General features: G+C 36.9%; 1 protein-coding gene across 2 annotated transcripts in view; it reads right to left on the bottom strand.

Annotated features, from left to right (window-relative positions):
• Nucleotides 1-22833, bottom strand: part of CCER1 (coiled-coil glutamate rich protein 1) — a 55343-nt gene that overhangs the window by 13109 nt on the left and 19401 nt on the right. The window contains exon 3 of one of the 2 annotated variants that reach the window (XR_008492880.1): nucleotides 5564-5651. The exons of the other annotated variant lie outside the window; for it this stretch is intronic. The gene's annotated coding sequence lies outside the window, so the exon portion shown is untranslated. The remainder of the gene's footprint in view (nucleotides 1-5563; nucleotides 5652-22833) is intronic. 2 annotated transcript variants of the gene reach the window in all.

Genomic DNA, 22833 nt, shown 5'->3' on the forward strand with positions numbered 1-22833 from the left:
ATATCATTCTACCCCTGGCTCTTCCTAAATCTCATGTCCCTTTCACATTTCAAAACTAATCATGCTTTTCCAGCAGTTCCTCAAAGTATTAATTCATTCCAGCATTAACCCAAAAGTCTAAATCCATAGTTTCATCTGAAAAACAGGCAAGCTTCTTCTGTCTATGAGCTCATAAAATCAAAAGCAAGTTAGTTACTTCCTAGATACAATGGGGGTTTAGGCAATGGGCAAATACACCTGTTCCAAATGGGATAAATTGGACAAAACAAAGGGATTGCAGGCTCCATGCAAGTCCAAAATTTTAAAGTTCCAAAATGATCTCCTTGATTCCATGCCTCACATCCAGGACATGCTGATGCTAGAGATGGGTTCCCATGGTCTTGGGCAGCTCTGCTGCTGTGACTTTGAAGTGTACAGCCCCCCTCCTGGCTTCTTTCCATGGGCTGGCATTGAGTTTCTGCAGCTTTTCCAGGTGCATGGTGCAAGCTGTCACTAAATCTACCATTCAGAGGTCTGGAGAATGGTGGCCTTTTTCTCACAGCTCCACTAGTCAGTGTTCCAGTGTGGACTCTGTGTGGAGGCTCCACTCCAATTGCACATTTCCCTTCCACACTGCCCTAGCAGAAGTCGTCCATGAGGACTCCACCCCTGCAGCAAACTTCTGCTTGACATCAAGGTGTTTCCACACATCCTCTGAAATCTAGGAGGAGATTCCCAAACTTCAATTCTTGACTTCTGGGTACCAGAGTCCCAACACCACATGGAGGCCACCAAGGCTTGGGGATTGCACCCTCTGAAGCAACATCTTTTGCTGTACCTTGGCCCCTCAGGACCAGAGTTGGAGCAGCTGGGACACACAGCACCAAATCCTGAGACCACATAAAGCAACAAAGCCCTGGGCCAGGTCCATGAAACCATTTTTTCCTCTAGGCCTCTGGGCCTGTGATGGGAGAGGCTGCCATGAATACATCTGACATGCCCTGAAGACATTTTCCCCATTGTCTTGGTGATTAGCATTTGGCTGCTTGTTATTTATGCAAACTTCTGCAGCTGGCTTGAATTTCTCCTCAGAAAATGGATTTTGTTTTTCTATCACATTGTCAGCCTGCAAATTTTCCAAACTTTTATGCTCAGCTTCATTTTTAAACCTGTTTCAATCCCAAACCATCTCTTTGTGAATGCATAAAACTGAATGCTTTTAAGAGCACGCAAGTCACCTCTTGAATGCTTTGTTGCTTAGAAATTTATTCTGCCAGATACCCTACATCATTTCTCTCAAGTTCAAAGTTCTGCAGATTTCTAAGTCAGGAGCAAAATGCCACCAGTCTCTTTGCTAAAGCATAGCAAGAGTCACTTTTATTCCAGTTCTCGATGAGTTCCTCATCTCCATCTGAGACCATCTCAGCCTGGACTTCATTGTCCATATTACTGCCAGCATTATAGTCAAACCCATTCAACAAGTCTCTAGGAAGTTCTGAACTTTCCCACATTTTCCTGTCTTCTTCTGAGCCCTCCAAACTGTTCCACCTCTGCCTGTTACCCAGTTCCAAAGTTGCTTCTGCATTTTTGGGTATCTTTATAGCAGCACTCCACTCTATGTGGTACCAATTTACTGTATTAGTTCACTTTCATACTGCTATTAAGAACTTCCTGAGACTGGGTAATTTCTAAAGGAAAGAGATTTACTTGACTCACAGTTCAGCATGGCTCGGGAGGCCTCAGGAAACTTACAATCATGGCAGAAGGTAAAGCAGAAGCAAGGCATCTTCTTTACAAGGTGGCAGGAAGGAGAAGTGCTGAGCGAAATGGGGAAGAGCTTATAAAACTATCAAATTTCATGAGAACTCACTTGCTATCATGATAACAGCATGGGGGAAACTGTCCCCATGATTCAATTACCTCCAGCTGCTCTCTCCTTTGACATGTGGGAACTGTGGGGATTACAATTCAAGATGAGATTTTGGTGGGGGACACAAAGCCTAACCATATCATACCCTAGCTCCAAATGGCATGATATTAAGTGGTGGGATTGTTGAGACGTAATTTGCTTATGGGAGAGGAAACTTCATGATGCAATAAGTGCCCTTAAAAGAAGAGACAGGACATAATTTGCTTTCTTTCTTGGTTCTCTTTCATGTGAAAATAAAGCAAGAAGACAGCTATCTCCAAACCAGAAAGAGGAACCTCAGTAGACAGAGAATCTTTTGGCACCTTGCTCTTCGACCTCCTGGCCTCCAGAACTAAGTAATAAATGTTTGTTGTTTAAGCCACCAAGTCTATGATGATTTGTTACAGCTACCCTAACTAAGATAGCTTGTTAGGAGAGCTGAGGCAGTGGTTAGAAGGAAGGAATTCTGGTTTGAAATTGAAATAGATGGCTTAGAAAGGTTCAGGAAAGTAAGGATATTGACTGTGCAAGTCCTGAAGTAACTGAGCCAAAAGGTAGAAAAGTTAAGGGGTTACTGCTGCAGAGATCTCTAACTGCTATCTATGATTCAGTATGTTTTCATTGTATATTTTTTCTTATTTAATTATAAAACAGCTGAATGGGAGTATTAAATTGAAAGTAATCTGTGGTTGAACAGACAAGATGCTGAGCTGGAGATCTCAGAGAAAACACAACACCTCGACTGGCTACTTCTAGCATCATGTGCCATGAGAACGAAGTCCTGTGAGGGTTAAGCAGGCTTATCAAAATTGGAGGCTAGAATATGTAAAACTGATGCAATGAACAGGCTGAGGAGAAACACGTGAGGAGGTAGTGCCAATAGTGGTTCTAAAAGAATGATCCAAAAGAAAACATAGGCTTTATCATATATAGATAAACATATATCTATATGTGGCATTTCTAATGTCCTGAAAAACAGTAATAGGAATTGGAGAGAAAGTTGAGAATAGGTTTGAGAGGTTTTTTTTTTCAACGTGCAATGGAACAGAGACAGTAGAAATAAGGTGAGGTGAATCAATGCAGATGTTATTTAAGTAGCAAAGTTATAATTGGGGTTGCTTATTTTCATAATAGAAATGACAAAAGAATTGAGGTGGATACACAATGTGAGACAAAAGCAATAGTTATTTTGGGGCTTACTGGAAATGCTTTTATACAGAGCCAAGGGGCGGGGGTGTTTGAATATTGGAAGAACAAAAGATAGAGTAGATTCTATTAATGTCTGAAGTTGTGAACTTTTTCTAATGCAGAACTTGTGCTTATAAAAATTTCTTCAGTGTTCACCAATGTTTTAATTAATTGTTTCTGGAAAGTATATTTGCCCAAATCATCAAATCTATTTAATTTTGCCCAGTTCTGTAACAACAACAACAACAACAACAATCTACTTCATCTTTTGTTCTTGCCTATCTTGGAAAAGTTCCTAGAAAGTGCAACATACAAATTGTCTTCAGTAGTTTAACTATTTTTATACATGTTTGCATTAGAATCTGTCTACATCATAAAATTATTGCTTTGTAGGAGAGCCTGGAAAGTCATTTTTACTCTGATTGAGATAGTATATGCTGGATCTCACATAAATATTTTAAAAGGACAAAAATTAAATGCAATTGAACAGCTGGTAACTCTAACAATTTCTGTGGCATGTATTGTGTTTTCATTAATATAGAATTCTTTTCATCAATTTAGATAATTCAATTGGTAGGCAGTTAACCAACTTGCTCAGGGTTCATACCTATTGAGTAATAATAAAAAGTTCAATCAATGAAACTGAAATTGTATATTAAGCCTTGTCACAAAAGACTCAAACAACACTACTATTATTCTAAAACATAATGTTGATACAGTTGCTTCAATTAAGAAATAACCTTATGGACTGTATTTGTAATCTGACTGTGAGTAAGCAACAAAGAGGATCTAATTAAAGGACCATATTTTACAATCTTTTCCATAATATATTGAGATTAAAGCAGACTTTTGTTTGCAGGAAATTTGAGCTGATGCTAACATTCTTCCTGATTTTCTTCATGTCTGAACAGGTTTATGTTGTGCAGAATGCAAAAATAGTGGTTGCATTTTGATAGGTTTCATATATATCCGAGCAATTTTCAATAAAATCTACTCTGATGGTATTAACATAGACACGACTTCAAATTTCTAATATCCTAATGTTACCGGAAAGTGCAGAAATACTGGGTCCTTTGTCTTTCTTGGGAGAAAGAATTTGGCCAAGAGACAATTTAGCCATAAAAGAGAATTTATTGAAGGAAAATAGAGAGCAGAGTGTATTTAAAGATACAGTACACTTTGAAGGATGAGGCACAGCTGGCTGCTGAAAGAGAGTGAGCCAGACACCCTCCAGAGAGTTCTGCACTGGGGTTTTTATGATGTCAGATTCTTTTTTTAAGTTCCTACCTCTGTCTGGACTTCTTTGGTCTAGTTTTTTCCATTTCTGCCTTTCTCCATATAGTTCCCATCCCAGGTTTGTGGGACTCTCCGTTACTGTTGATTAATGAGCATGCTTCAGCTTGTGTTGACTACAAATTTTAGGTAATGGTTGCCTTGCTAATTACCGCTACCCAAGGAAGGTTATATAGCTGTTAAATCTATACTTGTTGCACATGTGCGTTTCTTAGGAAATTCTCCTTTGCCCTTTCTCCTCCATATCAGTATATAGCTAGCTACAGTTTGACGGTTTGACTGCAGAGTGAGCCGTTACTGGGCATCTTAAGAGGCGTTCCTTTTTGCATAGGTATTTTCTCCTTTCCTTGCTTACACTTGACTAATTGCCCGCCCACTTCATCATTAGAGATACTATTAACATGCAGATTTTGGGTGGTCCTTGGGCGTGAGTGAGGCTTCCCAGAACTTCTTTTCTCAGAGCTTCCTCTCCTGCCCACGTATATCTATCTGCCTATTCTAACACTAATACTTTTGCTAAAAACAAACAAATGGAAACAGTTATCTCATTCATGTTAGGCAATACCCTCAAAAGAATCAGACTTGATAGGCTCCCATGAACACCAATATTCAACTATATTATTAATCCAACATCTTCCTGGGCTGCCTACTTGGGCAACACAGAACTGAACATCTACTTAGAGGATGGAGATGAGCAAAGGGTCTCAGGGAGTAGCATTTGATCTGGAAGTTGTAGATTTCAGTAAGATTTTGTTAGCAGTGTTTGGTAGGAGGTAGGCTCTTGGACAGACAGCGGAAAATTTCCACAGGTCTGAACATACTTTGGTAAGCCTGGGAAATGCCAAGTGCTCTGAAGTGAGTTTGGAGTCCAAGTTGGTGAGAATGAAATTAGATGAGACTTTAAATATTTTTATAAGAAAGGATGGACCAACAGACGTGTTTAAACAGAAGGGAAAAAGGTTATATCTAAAGTTATAAAAGAGCAGACTGGCCTCTGAATGGAGCATCAGTGAGCTGGAAAACAGGAAAGCCAGTTAGAATCCCATACTATCAATCCAGGTAAAAATTAATAGACACCTGAATTTAGGCAAAAGTCAGGAAAATATTCTTTCGAATTTAATTGCCATTTCCACCACCCTCCTGGCCCATTTTCATCCTTCACATTCATATTTTTTAGAGGGAGAGAGTACATACTTCATTATTATTCTTTCTTTTCCAACTTCTAAGTAAAATAGTTCTTGTCTTCTTTTAAATTCTGTGACTCCTGATCCAGAGTATCGCACTGAGAATCCAATGAAAGAGCACACTTGAACATATACACTAACATGTATAAACTATCTATTTTATATATGTATATCTGCATATATAACATACAGTTCAACTGCTTTCATTTTTTAGGATTTAGTATTATTTTTAAGAAGATGTCTTCAAAATAATCCCATTCCAACCACTCTCATGATACATATTTACCAACTGTCCATTTAAATGTTTTCACTTTAATGTCTCTTGGCCCTTGAAACTTAATTTGTATAACATGAAACTCAGTCAGTTGCTTCTGAAGTTCCTATGACCATGAATGGTGCATCCATTCTTCTAGTAACTCAGACTGGAAGGTCTAGCTGGCTGTGTATGCAACCTCTGCAAGGCTTCACACCTGTCCTCTTTTTCATTTTTAAATCCACCACCATTATATAGGCCACAAAATCTCTCCTAGGAACTACATCCAGAACCATTTACCTGTTCGATATGCTTCCTCCTGCACACTACCTAATAAGATGAAACTTCCTAAAGTAAAGTTCTCCTCATAATTAGTCCCCTGCTCAAGAACCTCCAATTGCATTTAAAAGTGCAACCTGCTTTTCTAGTCACAATTCCTGCTTCTTGCCTTTAAAAAGTTTATAATAAAGCCAAACTGGGTTTCTTCACTGAATTTAATGCCTTGGGTTTTCCTGACTTTGGATATGCTCTTTCTAAAGTATGGTGGAATATCATCTCCATATGAAGATTTTTTTGCGATATTCTTCTTCCCACTACCAAATAAGGTTTCAGTCACCATTAAAAGTTCATGGTACTTTAATTCATTCTCTTTAAGTTTTCTACTTTAATTTACATCTTGATAAGTAATTGTCTTAACATAAAAAATTCACTACATTGTAAACTCTTTGTGGGAAGAGATTGTTGTCCATAATTAATACTAGCACAGAGACATGCATGCAGAAGCAGTTCAATAAACATCATATTTATATTTACTTAATTTTACTGGACATGCCCTCAAAGCACATGTTTTCCCAGCCTAGCTGCATTTGCTCTATTTTGGTTGAACATGCAACACTCGCTCATGCACCTTTTTGTCTTTCATTGTCAGCATCACCACCATTATGTTCATCATGAATAAAAATTCATTGAATTAATACGAATGCAAGACATTCCTATTTTAGTAGAGTTGTATGTAGTCAGCAGAGATTCAATGCAAATAATAACCTGCACTCCAGAACTTCATTGATTGTGATGGTCAAAGTTAAGTATGGTTTGGCAATATTGGCAATGCATTTAAATCATGAAATATCTTCAGGTACCCCTCATATTGATGGAATTTAGAAGTTTAGGCACTGCAATGCTTTTGTTTGGAGATGCAGCTCAGTTCTTGTTAGTTTAGCCTTTTTACTTGTTGTTTTGTTGTTGTTGTTGTTGTTGTTGTTACCAGCTGGTATATTGCACAATATGCAGCTGATTCTCCTTATTCATGGTAGTTATATTCTATCACATTGCTGAAAACACTGAATTAGCAAATGCTGAACTATTGCTCCTAGGGGAAATACAAAATTAGATTTCTGCAAACTCTGGTCACAATATTTTTGGCAACCGATCAATACATAACTTTGTTTTACATACGTTTCTGTTCAAAGGCAACTAAATTTAATGTATATTGTTGATTTATTAAAATTAAAGTCACACCCAACACTGTTTTAACTCAGGCCCAAAGGAAGCTTGTCTAACATACACATTTTCTCCATAAAGCACATTGCTACCTTCTTGTGCTTACAAATGCTAAACAGCACTTCCACACTATACTTTGGGGCCATTTTGAGCAAATAAATAAATACATAAATAAATAACCAAAAAAAGTATAAAAATGCAAAATGTATGGCACAAAAAAGGCCTTGAAAATGATACTTGTTTACAGTCTGAGAGCTGGAATAAGAAGATGTAGCATTGCCTTGTCTAATGTCCAGTGGGAACGTGCAAGTAGGGAAATCAGATTTTTCACCACTATGCGCCATATACACTAATTCCCACAGAAGTGCTGGCAGTATTGATTGGGGAATTACAAATAAATTTTAGTATGTAGGTGAACTTACAAATACGGAATATATGATAACGAGGATTGACTATACTAAAGACAATTCAACCATGAGACACCAAAGATTACATGTTACTAGGTTGGTACAAAAGTAATTGTAGTCTTTGCTAGTACTGGTTTTTGTTTTCTTTTGTTTTGTTTTTATGCATATCCTCTGAGGCGTCTCTCCTTTGCTTGTATGTATTTATTTAGAGACACAGTCTCACTCTATCACCCAGGCTGGGGTGCAGTGGCATGATCTCCGTTCACTGCAACCTTGCCTCCCAGGTTCAAGCAATTCTCGTGCCTCAGCATCCCGGTAGCTGGGACTACAGTCATGTGCCACCACTCCCAACTAATTTTTGTATCTTTTTTTAGTAGAAACGGGTTTTTTGCATGTTGACCAAGCTGGTATTGAACTCCTGACCTCAAGTAATCCACCTGCCTCCACCTCCCAAAGTGCTGGGATTACAGAGGTGAGCCACCGTGCCCAGCCCTGCCATTACTTTGAATGGCAAAATTGCAATTACTTTCGCACCAACCTAATATTAGTTCTTCAGTGAGGTTGAAATAATGTTTTTAACTTTTTCACCATTTTCAGCTTGCATTTTACACTAGTGGTAAGAAGCTGTTTACAGTTTCCAGATACATTTGTTCTTACAAGCCTCTACATTTTTGATTGCATGGCTCCCTCTGCCTGGAATGCTGCAGTCCTATTTTCTTTCATTACTTAATTTTCATGCAATCTTTAAAGCTCAATTCAGCATAATCTCCTCCAGGAAGCCTACTTGCAAGCTGACCAAGGGTACTCTGAATTTTTGCATTCCTCTATTTTCGCACTTGGAATTTAACAGATTTTTCTGTCACCTCTATATTGAGAACTTCTTAATAAGGCCTGTATTTACCATTTTGTAGCCTTAATATCTAGCACAATGCCTGGCTGATAATAGGTGACAAATATTGACTTGAACTGAGCTGAATGAGAAAAGGCATTGGAAAAAAACTGCTAATTTAAAAAAGGATGATAATTCAACTTAAATATGTTTTAAAAAAACCTAGGACTGAATTAAATAAATTTAAATTAAAGATTACAGTGAGGAACAAAGTACGAATTTGATTGATTTAAGAAAGGAAAGATTTTATGTGCTCAAGTACAGAAGAAAAAAATGACTTACACTCATCATATAATACAAATCAGATGAGTCAGCTGCATAAAGCAATTATTTATAAAGGAAACATTATGCTGGAATATATTAATAGCAGTATGACTAGCTTATCATGAGTGAGTAGTAATCTTTCTTCCATATTTGGCAATAATCAAGCCTTTCCTAAAGTATTTATGAAAGTTGTAGAGAAATTGGAGCACATTCAAAGAAGATCAACAAAAATGAGAATAAGACTATTAGAAAAGATGAAAGGGACTCCAGGACTCCAAGCAGGGCAGAGTACAGCAAGAAGGATCATGAATTAAAACTTGTCATCAAGCCCAGCCCAATACTTGGCACAAAGCTCAATAAGAAACTTTTTGATTAATTAAAGTATTTAAATTGAGGCTCAAAGGACAAAGATCAGTAGTCCTACATTAGCATAGTGGCCAAAACTGTATGAAATATATTAAAATTCAAGAAATAGATTAAAAGTTATTTGAAGGAGAATCTCCTAATGGTACCAAGTAATTAAACACTGGAACAAAAACTTCAGTGGGAATCATGAAATATTTCTGCATCCATATCAATTAGAATCATTTAGATGATAAACTGCTTTGAATGGTGTAAGTTTAGCCTAGAAACAGAGAGCTGGGCTAGTTGCCCTTTTAACCACTCTCTCAGAATGATAATGTTGATTGGTATACCTAAAAATCTGCTACTATAGTTTTATTTAATCAATTTAACCTGTATGTTAAAGAAAGAAAGAAACAAGAAAGAAAGAAATCTTGATTGGGAGAGTAGACTATATCTCCTGTATAAATAGAAAAAATAATTATTTTTATAGTGTCTATTAAGAACATAATTTCCAGGCCCTATGATTCTGGCTTTATATGCTTCATCTCCTTTAATCCTAAAATAATCTGAGAAAGGTACTATTGTAATCTCTTCCATGGATAATTTTAAGTAAATTAGTCTAAGTCACAGGAATTAAGAGAAAGAGTGAAGATTACAATATAGATTTTTTTGACTCCAGAACACAAATTCTTAACATTTTCTATTCTAGTCCATTCTTTTCTATTCTATTTTATTCTCTATTCACCCATTTATTCAAAAAGTATTTATTGAAGCATCAACTGCACATCATGCTTTTTACAGGTACAAGGGTATAGACTGGGTTCCCCAGGAAACAAAATCTGAGATGGTTTGCCTGCAGGAAGTTTATTGAGGAATTCTCTCAGGAACAACATTTGGAGGGAAGTGAAAGAAGCAGATGTTGGCAGAGGGAGAGCTGAATCATAGCACAGTTGCAAAAAAGACCTCTACCTTTGAGCTGAGCTCATGAGCTTGAGCTCCATGCACCTTGAACATTGTCCTTAAATGTGGCAAGGAGTCTTGGCCTTCATACTCTCATCTACCAGTCATGGAATGGTGGCTTCTCCCAGGCGAAGCACTTACCTTGCTGAGGTATATCCTATTTGGCCAAGGGCATTTACAGGGAAGAGATTCAACTGTGGGCCCACTCCCAAGTGGATACCACAATGCACCAAAACAGTAGAGTACCTACCCTCATGATGCTTATTTACCAGTGGGGAATGAGATAAACTATCAATTAATCAGTGTGTTGTTTTGTATTTTTCCTATGGCAGATGGTGAAATGTTGTAAGGAGAAAAAGATGAGAAGAGGTAGTTTAAAAGGAGAGGGCTGAGTGTGATAATATTTAAGTAAAGCTTCATTGAGAAGGTGACATTTGAGCAGATTTGAAAGAGATGAGGAGGAGATACACGAGTACATATGGGGGAAGATCATCGCTGGTGGGGAGAATAGCTCCATGCACACACTCCAAGAGGGAGCATGCCTAGAATGGTTGAAGCACTGCAAGGAGGTCAGCTGGCCAGTGTGGATAACAGCCTGTAAATAACAGAATTATAAGAGATAAAAGTCAAAGAAATAATAAGAGACAGAAGCCTAAATAATGCAGAGACTCGATGACACATTAAGGACTTAGCTATTTATTCTGAATGGAGGAAGTCCTTTGAGAGTTTTGAGGAGGGGTGTGAATGATCTGACAAATTTTAGAGGGCTCCCTCTTATGTGTTAAGAATAGACTCCAGGGAGATGGCAAAAATAAAGTATGAGTTGAACTACTGCAATAGTTCAGGCAAGAATTGGTGGTAGCTTATGCCAAAGTGGTAATCGTGAAGATGGTGAGAAGTAGTTAGATTCTGGACACATTTAGAAGATGGAATCAGCAGAATTTGCTAATCACAGCTCCACAATTTGCTGTTTAGCCTTAAGCAAATTAGTTAATTTCTTAGAGCCTTAAAATCTTTTCCTTAAAATAGGGATAATATGTCCATTCTACAGAGCAGATTGTGAGGCTTAAATGGAAAATATATGTGCTGTGCTTGGCATTGTGCCTGAAATACAGCAGATGTCCAATAAACATGACTTTCTCTCCTATCTTGTGGCTCCTATATTTTTCACTGTGCTTTTTCTTTTATCACTACATGCGGTCTTAAAAAAATACTCTAAGGTACCAGAATACCTCAATAATACCTTAAAAATAAAATATTCTTAGGTGCAATACTCTAAAATACCAAATCAACCTTGATTTATAAATAAGGCAATCAATACCATTAATTTAAATGATTTATATAAAATTGCATCTAAAGTTAATGAAAACATCTCTGGACTTAACTCCCCATGCAGTGTACATTCGAGTGTAGAGTGAGATTTCTCACATGTTGATGTTTGAATCTTTTCAGATATCTCAGAAGAAATTAAACTCACCCTGGTGGATTTTAAAAGAGTGCTCTCCAAATTTTAAATTTTAAAGGTTTCTTTTAAAGAAACATATGCTATCCCAGCTGTCTACATCTAATAAAGCAACCACTGACATAAGGGGGAGAAAAATGGAATATAACATTTCAGAGGTTTTTCAGATACACTGGGGACTTTTGAATAATATGAATGCCATTAAATCAAGTTAAAATGTATGTATAGGAATTATGGAAGTGTGAAAGTCTCTACAAGGCACGTAGTATCTAAGACTTTCAAAGGCAATACTGTCTACAATGCATATATTATTAATGAACTAGAAATATCACAGGTTATTAAAAACAAAATCTCAGTTGTTTCAGCTATTGACACATTTAAAATAATGTTTTTTAAAAAGATTCTTATATAAGATTTTATTATAACAAGATTTATAATCTTCTTCATCTAACTTTTATTCACTATGTGAATAATTATGCAGAGTACCAGTGCATATCTCTGTGTGTTATAATTGCTCCTGGTTAGAACTAGAAGTATTGCAGCATTCTGTTGGTAATATTGCTCACCAAAAAAAATTTTATTGAAGGCCACAATGGTCAAAATCTGTGGTAGCACTCCTCACACCGGGCACCAACTGTGGTAGCACTTTTATATAGGCCTAAGACTAACCTTCCTACCACAGATGCTTAACTGCCTCCTACTGGGGGGTCAGCAGAAGTTTATTACCCTCAAAAGGTGTTTGCTTTAGGCCTCAGGACCTGGCCTTTAATCTTTACCCTCTAGTGGTGTTTACTCATGACCTTTTAATTTTTACTAAATAAATGCAAGTCTCACCGATGAAGGCTGAGTCGTAACTGTTTACAGGACTCTGCTGGAGTCTGTAAGTGGCTCGGACACACTCAGTTAGACTGGTAAAGCCGAATATCTGTGTGTCTGTGTACTTGATTCATCGGTCCCTGGGTCAAGGGTCTGCAAGGGACAGAACCCCCACAGCTGTTGCCCCCATGAGAGGAGTGCTACCAGAAAAATCATTAAAAAAAAAAAAAAAGTAACAGTATTATTAGACTTGCTAATAACTAATGCTGTGCTTTCAAGTTGAGTCAATAACTTAAGTAAAACAATTTTTCACATAACTGATTGATCATGAGAGCTAATATTTTCTGTTATTCATTGTATGACTTAGTTTTCAAAGTCAACTTAGTTTTGGGCACAAATAATTCTAATCTTAATTTGCTCACAAAGGGCAAAATTAATGAGCCAGGGCCAAAAAGAAAGAACAAGGGCTCCCCAAGCTGTCTACTCCCTCTTGATAGTCTTTCTTCTGCTGGGCAAGTCCAAATAAAGACCTAATAAAAGGAGAGTTATGAAAGGCCCAAGTGAGCCTCACTATCAGAATCATCTGGAGGTTTATTAAACATACAAATTCTTACACCACACCCACCCCTCCAAAATCAGAATCTCTAGGGTGGGACCTAGAAATCTTACTTAAGATTTTAGATGGTGTTGGTCTACAGAACTCTCCAACCCAAATCAACAGAATATACATTTTTCTCAGCACCACATCACACTTATTCTAAAATTGACGACATAATTGGAAGTAAAACACTCCTCAGCAAATGAAAGAGAACAGAAGTCATAACAGTCTCTCAGACCACAGTGCAATCAAATTAGAACTCGGGATTAAGAACTCACTCAAAGGTGCACAACTACATGGAAACTGAACAACCTGCTCCAGAATGACTACTGGGTAAATAATGAAATTAAGGCAGAAATGAATAAGTTCTTTGAAACCAATGAGAATAAAGACACAATGTACCAGAATATCTGGGACACAGATAAAACAGTGTTTAGAGGAAAATTTATAGCACTAAATGCCCACAGGAGAAAGTAGAAAAGCTCCAAACTCGACACCCTAACATCAAAATTTAAATAACTAGGGAAGGAAGTGCAAACAAATTCAAAAGCTAGCAGAACACAAAAAATAACTAAGATTAGAGCGGAAGTGAAGGAGATAGACACATGAAAAAGGCCTTCAAAAAATCAGTGAACCCAGGAGCTATTTTTCTGAAAAGATTAACAAAATAGACTGCTAGCCAGACTAATAAAGAAGAGGGAAGAATCAAATAGATACAATAAAAAATGATAAAGGGCATATAACCACTGATTCCACAGAAATACAAACTACCATCAGAGAATACTATAAATACTTCTATGCAAATAAACTAGAAAATCTAGAAGAAATGGACAAATTCCTGGACAGATACACCCTCCCAAGACTAAAGCAGGAAGAAGTTGAATCCCTGAATAAACCAATAATAAGTTCTGAAATTGAGGCAGTAATTAGTAGCCTCCCAACCAAAAACAGGCCCAGGACCAGACAGATTCATGGTCCAATTCTACCAGAATTACAAGGAGAAGCTAATAACATTCCTTCCGTAACTATTCCAAACAACAGAAAAAGAGGGAATCCTCCCTAACTCATTTTATGAGGCCAGCATCATCCTGATACCAAAACCTGGCAGACACACAAGAACAAAAACAAAAATTTCAGGCCAATATCCCTAATGAACATCGATGCAAAAATCCTCAATAAAATACTGGCAAACTGAATCTAGCAGCACATCAAAAAGCTTATCCACACAGCCAAGTTGGCTTCATCCCTGGGATGGAAGGCTGGTTCAGCATATGCAAATCAATAAACGTAATCCATCACATAAACAGAACCAATCACAAAAACCACATGATTATCTCAATAGATGCATAAAAGGCCTTCCAACATCCCTTCATGCTAAAAACTCTCAATAAACTAGGTATTGATGGAACGTATCTCAAAACATTAAGAGTTATTTATGACAGACTCACAGCCAATATCATTCTGTATGGGCAAAAGCTGGAAGCATTCTGTTTGAAAATTGTCACAAGACAAGGATGCCCTTTCTCATCACTCCTATTCAACATAGTATTGGAAGTTCTGGCCAGGGCAATCAAGCCAGAAATAAAGGGTATTCAAATAGGAAGAGAGAAAGTCAAATTGTTTCTGTTTGCAGATGACATGATTGTATAATTAGAAAACCCCGTCGTCTCAGCCCAAAATCTCCTTAAGCTGATAAGCAACTTCAGCAAAGTCTCAGCATACAAAATCGATGTGCAAAAATCACAATCATTCCTATACACCAATAACAGACAAACAAAGAGCCAAATCCTGAGTGAACTCTCATTCACAATTGTTGCAAAGAGAATAAAATACCTAGGAATACAACTTACAAGGGAAGTGTAGGACCTTTTCAAGGAGAACTGCATACCACTCCTCAAGGAAATAAGAGAGGGCACACACAAATGGACAAACATTCCATGCTCATGGATAGGAAGAATCAATATCATGAAAATGGGCATACTGCCTTAAGTAATTTATAGATTCAGTGCTACCCCCATCAAGCTACCATTGACTTTCTTCACAGAATTAGAAAAAACTACTTTAAATTTCATATGGTACCAAAAAAATCACATGCATAGCCAAGACAATCCTAAGCAAAAAGAACAAAGCTGGAGGCATCACACTACCTGATTTCAAGCTATACTTCAAGGCTACAGTAACAAAAACGACATGGTACTGGTACCAAAATAGATATATAGACCAATGGAGCAGAACAGAGGCTTCATCCCTGGGATGCAAGGCTCGTTCAACATATGCAAGTCAATAAACATAATCCATCACATAAAGAGAACCAATCACAAAAAACACATGATTATCTCAATAGATGCATAAAAGGCCTTCAAACAGAATGCTTCCAGCTTTTGCCCTTCATATTGGCTGTGAGTTTGTCATAAATAGCTCTTATTGTTTTGAGATACATTCCATCAATACCTAGTTTATTGAGAGTTTTTATCACATGAAGGGATATTGAATTAACACCACACATTTACAACCATCTGATCTTTGACAAAGCTGACAAAAACAAGCAATGGAGAAAGGATTCCCTATTTAATAAATGGTGCTGGGAAAAATGGGTAGCAATATGCAGAAAACTGAAACTGGACCCCTTCCTTACACCTTATACAAAAATTAACTCAAGATGGATTAAAGATTTAAACATAAGATCTAAAACCATAAAAGCCCTAGAAGAAAACCTAGGCAATAATACCATTCAGGACATGGGCATAGGGAAATGCTTCATGACTAAAACAACAAAAGCAATGGCAACGAAAGCCAAAATTGACAAATGGGATCTAATTAAACTAAAGAGCTTGTGCACCACAAAACAAACTATCATCAGAGTGGATATCCAGAATCTACAAGGAACTTAAACAAATTTACAAGAAAAAACAAATGACCCCATCAAAAAGTGGGTGAAGGATATTATTGGAGGAACCTGCCCCCAATATTTCAATGTAGGTTCTTTCTATTTTCCATAAGTGTTGGCTAGCTGAGAAATAAAGAGAGATAGTACAAAGAGAGGAATTTTACAGCTGGGCAGCCAGGGGTGACATCACATATCGATAGGACTGTGATGCCCACCTGAGTCTCAGACCAGCAAGTTTTTATTAAGGGTTTCAAAAGGGGAGGGGGTGTAAGAACAGAGAGTAGGTACAAAGATCACATGCTTCAAAGAGCAAAAAGCAGAACCACTAATAAGGGTCTAACAAAGATCACATGCTTCTGAGGGAACAGGACAAAGGGCAAAAGCAGAACCACTGATAAGGGTCTATGTTCAGCGGTGCACAATTTGTCTTGATAAACATCTTAGACAACAGAAAACAGAGTTCGAGAGCAGAGAACAAGTCTTGACCACAAATTTACCAGGGCGGAGTTTTTCCCCACCCTAGTAAGCCTGAGGGTTCTGCAGGAGACCAGGGCGTATCTCAGTCCTTATCTCAACTGCATAAGACATACATTCCCAGAGTGGCCGTTTATAGACCTCCCCTTAGGAATGCATTTCTTTCCCAGGGTATTAATCTTAATATTCCTTGCTAGGAAAAGAATTTAGTGATATCTTTCCTACTTGCACATCCATTTATAAGCTCTCTGCAAGAAGAAAAATATGGCTCTTTTTGCCCAACCCCGCAGGCAAACAGATGTTACGGCTGTCTTCCCTTGTTCCATAAAAATCGCTGTTATTCTGTTCTTTTCCAAGGTGCACTGATTTCATATTGTTCAAACACACATATTTTACAATCCCCTTGTACAATTAACACAATTATCACAGTGGTCCTGAGGTGACGTACATCCTCAGTTTATGGAGATAACAGGATTAAGAGATTAAAGTAAAGTCAGGCATAAGTAATTAGAAAAGTATTATTTGGGGGCTGGTAAATGTCCATATTAATATGAAATCTTCACAATTTATGTTCCTCTGCTGCAGCTCCAGCTGGTCCCTCCGTTTGGGTTCCCTGACTTCCCACAACAGGATATGAATAGACACTTCTCAAAAGAAGACATTTATGCAGCCAACAAGCATGAAAAAAGGCACATTATCACTGGTCATTAGAGAAATGCAAATCAAAACCACAATGAGATTCCATCTCACGCCAGTTAGAATGGCGATCATTAAAAAGTCAGGAAACAACAGATGCTGTAGAGGATGTGGAGAAATAGAAAACTTTTACACTGTTGGTGGGAGTATAAATTAGTTCAACCATTGTGGAAGACAGTGTGGTGATTCCTCAAGGATCTAGAACCAGAAATACCATTTGACCCAGCAATTCAACTACTGGGTATATATCCAAAGGATTATAAATCATTCTACTATAAAGACACATGCACACATATGTTTATTGCAGCACCATTCACAATAGAAAAGACTTGGAACCAACTGAAATGCCCATAAATGATAGACTGGATAAAGAAAATGTGGCCATATACACCACGGAATACTATGCAGCCATAAAAAAGGATGAATTCCTGTCCTTTGCAGGGACATGGATGAATCTGTAAACCATCATTCTCAGTAAACTAACACAGGAACAGAAAACCAAACATCACATGTTCTCACTCATAAATAGGAGTTGAACAATTAGAATGCATGGACCCAGGGAGGGGAACATCACACATTGGGGCCTGTTGGGGGGTATGGGGCTAGGGGAGGGATAGCATTAGGAGAAATACCTAATGTAGATGATGGGTTGATGGGTGCAGCAAACCACCTAGACACTTGTATACCTATGTAACAAACCTGCATGTTCTGCACATGTATCCCAGAACTTAAGTATTAAAAAAAAAAAAAGATTTTAGATGGTATTTTCTTTTTATAATATAATATATTTATTATTTTTCCATAATTTATTGGGGTACAGGTGGTATTTAGTTACATGAGTAAGTTATTTAATGGTTATTTGTGAGATTTTGGTGCATTCATTACTGGAGCAGTATACAATGAACCACATTTGTAGTGTCTTATCCCTGAATTGTGCCCCTATAAACGTGCATGTCCAAGTATTCTTTTTGAATAATGACTTATTTTCCTCGGGGTAGATACGCAGTAGTTGGATTGCTGGATCAAATGGTAGTTCTACTTTTAGTTCTTTAAGGAATCTCCACTGTTTTACACAGTGGCTGTACTGGTTTACGTTCCCATCAGCAGTGTAGAAGTGTTCCCTGTTCACCGCATCCATGCCAACATCTACTATTTTTTGATTTTTTTATTATGGCCATTCTTGCAGGGGTAAGGTGGTATCTCATTATGATTTTGATTTGAATTTCCCTGATCATTAGTGATGTTGAGCATTTTTTCATATGTTTGCCATTTGTATATCTTCTTTTAAGAATTGTCTGTTCACATGTTTAGACCACTTTTTGATGGGATTGTTTGTTTTTTTCTTACTGATTTGTTTGAGTTCACTGTAGATTCTGGACATTAGTCCTTTGTCAGATGTATAGATTGTGGAGATTTTCTCCCACTCTGTGGGTTGTCTGTTTGCTCTGCTGACTGTTCATTTTGCCATGCAAAAGCTCTTTAGTTTAATTAGGTCCCAGCTATTTATCTTTGTTTTTATTGCATTTGCTTTTGGGTTCTTGGTCATGAATTCCTTGCCTAAGTCAATGTCTAATAGGTTTTTCCCAATGTTATCTTTCAGAATTTTTATAGTTTCAGGTCTTAGGTGTAACACCTTAATCCATCTTGAGTTGATTTTTGTATAAGGTGAGAGATGAGGATCCAGTTTAATTCTCTTACATATGGCTAGCCTACTATCCCAGCACCATTTTCTGAAAAGGGTGTCCTTTCCCCACTCTATGTTTTTGTTTGCTTTGTCAAAGATCAGTTGGCTGTAAGTATGTGGGTTTATTTCTAGGTTCTCTATTCCGTTCCATTGGTCTATATGCCTATTTTTATACCAGTACCATGCTGATTTGATTACTATGGCCTTACAGTATATTTTGCAATCAAGTAGTATGATGACTCCAGATTTGTTCTGCTTTCTTACTCTTACTTTGGCTATATAGGCTCTTTTTTGGTTCCATATGAATTTTAGAATTTTTTTTTCTAGTTCTATGAAGAATAATGGTGATATTTTGATGGGGATTGCATTGAATTTGTAGATTGCTTTTGGCAGTATGGTCATTTTCACAGTATTGATTCTATCCGTCTATGAACATGGGATGTGTTTACATTTGTTTGTGTTGTCTGTGATTTCTTTCAGCAGTGTTTTGTAGTTTTCCTTGTAGAGGTCTTTCAACTCCTTCATTAGTCATATTCCTAAATATTTTATTTTTTCTGCAGCTATTGTAAAAGGGGTTGAGTTCTTGATTTGATTCTCTTTTTGGTCACTGTTGGTGTATAGAAGAGCTACTGGTTTGTGTACATTAATCTTGTATCCGGAAACTTTGCTGAATTCTTTTTTCAGTTCTAGGAGCTTTCTGGAGGGGTCCTTAGGGTTTTCAAGGTAAATGATCATATCATCAGCAAACAGTGATAGTTTGACTTCCTCGTTGCTGATTTGGATGCCCTTTATTTCTTTCTCTTGTCTGATTGCTCTGGCTAGGACTTCCAGTAGTATGTTGAAGAGGAGCAGTGAGAGTGGGCACCCTTGTCTTGTTCCAGTTATCAGAGGGAATGCTTTCAAGTTTTCCCCATTCAGTATTATGTTGACTGTGGGTTTGTCATAGATGGTTTTTATTATATTAAGGTATATCCCTTGTTTGTCGATTTTGCTAAAAGTTTTAATCATAAAGGGATGCTGTGCTTTTAGAATGCTTTTTCTGCATCTATTGAGATGATTATGTGATTTTTGTTTTTAATTCTCTTTATGTGGTATATCACATTTATTGACTTGCATATGTTAAACCATCCCTGCATCCCTGGTATGAAACCCATTTGATTATGGTGGATTATATTTTTGACATATTGTTGGATTTGGTTAGCTAGTATTTTGTTAAGGATTTTAGCATCAATGTTTATCAAGGATATCGGTCTGTAGTTTTATTTTTTGGTTATATCCTTTCCTGGTTTTAGTATTAGGGTGATGCTGGCTTCATACAATGAATTAAGGCAGGTTCCTTCTTTCTCTATCTGTGGAATACCGTCAAAAGGATTGGTACAAATTCTTTGAATGTCTGCTAGAATTCTGTTGTGAATCCATCTGGTCCTGGACTTTATTTTGTTGGTAATTTTAAAAATTACCATTTCAATCTCGCTGCTTACTATTGACCTGTTGAGGGTATCTAATTCTTTCTGATTTAAGCTAGGAGGGTTATATTTTTCCAGGAATCTATTCATCCCTTCTAGATTTTCTAGTTTATGTGCATAAAGGTGTTTATAGTATAACATTGAGTGATCTTTTATATTTCAGTGGTGTCAGTTGCAATATCTCCTGTTTTGTTTCTTAGTGAGGTTATTTGGATTTTCTCTTCTCTTTTCTCAGTTAATCTTACAATGGTCTATCAATTTTATTTATATTTTCATTTATCTTTTTGTATTTTCATTGCTGTTGCTGTTTCAATTTCATTGAGTTCTGCTATGATCTTGGTAATTTCCTTTCTTCTGCTGGGTTTGAGATTGGTTTGTTCTTGTTTCTCTAATTCCTTGAGGTGTGACCTTAGAATGTCAGTTTATGCCCTTTAAGTCTTTTTGATGTAGGCACTTAGGGCTATGAAACTTTCCTCTTAGTACTGCCTTTGCTGTATCCCAGAGGTTTTGATAGGTTGTGTCATTACTTTCATTCATTTTGAAGTATTTTTTAATTGTTATCTTGATTTCGTTTTTGACCTAATGCTCATTTGGGAACAAGTTATTTAATTTCCATGTATTTGCATGTTTCCAAAGGTTCCTTTTTGAGTTGATTTCCAGCTTTATTCCACTGTGGTCTGAGAGAGTGCTTGATATAATTTTGATTTTCTTAAATTTATTGAGGCTCATTTTATGGCCTATCATATTTTCTATCTTGGAGAAAGTTCCATGTGCTGTCGAACAGAATGTGTACTCTGCAGTTGTTGGATGAAATGTTCTGTATATATCTGTTAAGTCCATTTGTTCTAAGGTATAGTTTAAATCCATTGTTTCTTTGTTGACTTTCTGTCTTGATGACCTGTCTAGTGTTGTCATTGGAGTACTGAAGTCCCCCACTATTATTGTGTTGCTGCCTATCTCATATCTTAGCTTTACTAGTAATTGTTTTATAAATTTGGGAACTCCAGTGTTAGGTGTGCATATGTTTAGGACTGTGATATTTTTCTATTGGACAAAGGCTTTTACCATTATATAATGCCCCTCTGTCTCTTTTCATTGCTGTTGCTTTAAAATTTGTTTTGTCTGATATAAGAATAGCTACCCCTGCTAACTTTTGGCACCCATTTGCATGAAATGCCTTTTTCCTCCCCTTTACTTTATGTGAGTCCTTATGTGTTAGGTGAGTCTCCTGAAGGCAACAGATAGTTGGTGGGTGAGTTCTTATCCATTCTGCAGTTCTGTATCTTTTAACTGAAGCATTTAGATAATTTACATTCAATATTAGTATTGAAATACGAGGTACCATTGCATTCATTGTGCTTTTTGTTGCCTGTGTACTTTGAGATTTTTGTTTTATGTTTTTGCTTTTTAATATTTATTTTTGTTTTATATGTCCTGTGTGATTTATGCTTTAAAGAGATTCTGTTTTGATGTGTTTCCAGGATTTGTTTCAAGATTTAGAGCTCCTTTTGGCAGTTCTCATAGTGGTGGCTTGGTAATGGTGAATTCTCTCAGCATTTGTTTGTCTGAAAGCAACTGCATGTTTCTTTCTTGTATGATGCTTAGTTTTGCAGGATACAAAATTCTTGGCTAATTGTTTGGAGGCTGAAGATAGGGCCCCAAATCTCTTCTAGCTTGTAGAGTTTCTCCTAAGAAATCTGCTGTTACTCTGGGGACTGTTGTGGGGTGGGGGGAGGGGGGAGGGATAGCATTGGGAGATATACCTAATGCTAGATGACGAGTTGGTGGGTGCAGCGCACCAGCATGGCACATGTATACATATGTAACTTACCTGCACATTGCGCACATGTACCATAAAACCTAAAGTATAATAATAATAATAATAATAATAATAATAAAAGAAAAAAAAAGGAAAAAAAAATAAAAATAAAAATAAAAATAAAAATAAAAATAAAAAAAAAAAAGAAATCTGCTGTTAATCTAATAGGTTTTTCTTTATAGGTTACCTGATGCTTCCGTCCGACAGCTCTTAAGATTCTTTCCTTCATTTCAACTTTGGATAATCTGATGACAATGTGCCTAGGCAAAGATCTTTCTGCAATGAATTTTTCGGGTCTTCTTTGTGCTCCTTGTATTTGGATGTCTAGGCCTCTAGCAAGGTCATGGAAGTTTTCCTCGATTATTCCCCTGAATATGTTTCCCAAGCTTTTAGAATTATCTTCTTCCTCAGGAACACTGATTATTCTTAAGTTTGGTTGTTTAACATAATCTGAGACTTATTGGAGACTTTGTTCATATTTTCTCATTATTTTTTCTTTGTCTTTGTTGGATTGGGTTGATTTGAATACTTTGTCTTTGAGCTCTGAATTTCTTTCTTCTACTTGTTTAATTCTATTGCTGAGACTTTCCAGATCATTTCACATTTCTAAGAGTGTGTCCAAAGTTTCCTGTATTTTTAACTGTTTTTTCTTTAAGCTATATATTTCCTTGAATATCTCTCCCTTCACTTCTGGTATCATTTTTTTTTTTTTTATTTCCTTGTGTTGGGCTTTATCTTTCTCTCATTCCTCCCTGATGAG

The sequence above is a fragment of the Pongo pygmaeus genome, chromosome 10, assembly GCF_028885625.2.
Source record: "Pongo pygmaeus isolate AG05252 chromosome 10, NHGRI_mPonPyg2-v2.0_pri, whole genome shotgun sequence".
Lineage (NCBI taxonomy): Eukaryota > Metazoa > Chordata > Mammalia > Primates > Hominidae > Pongo > Pongo pygmaeus.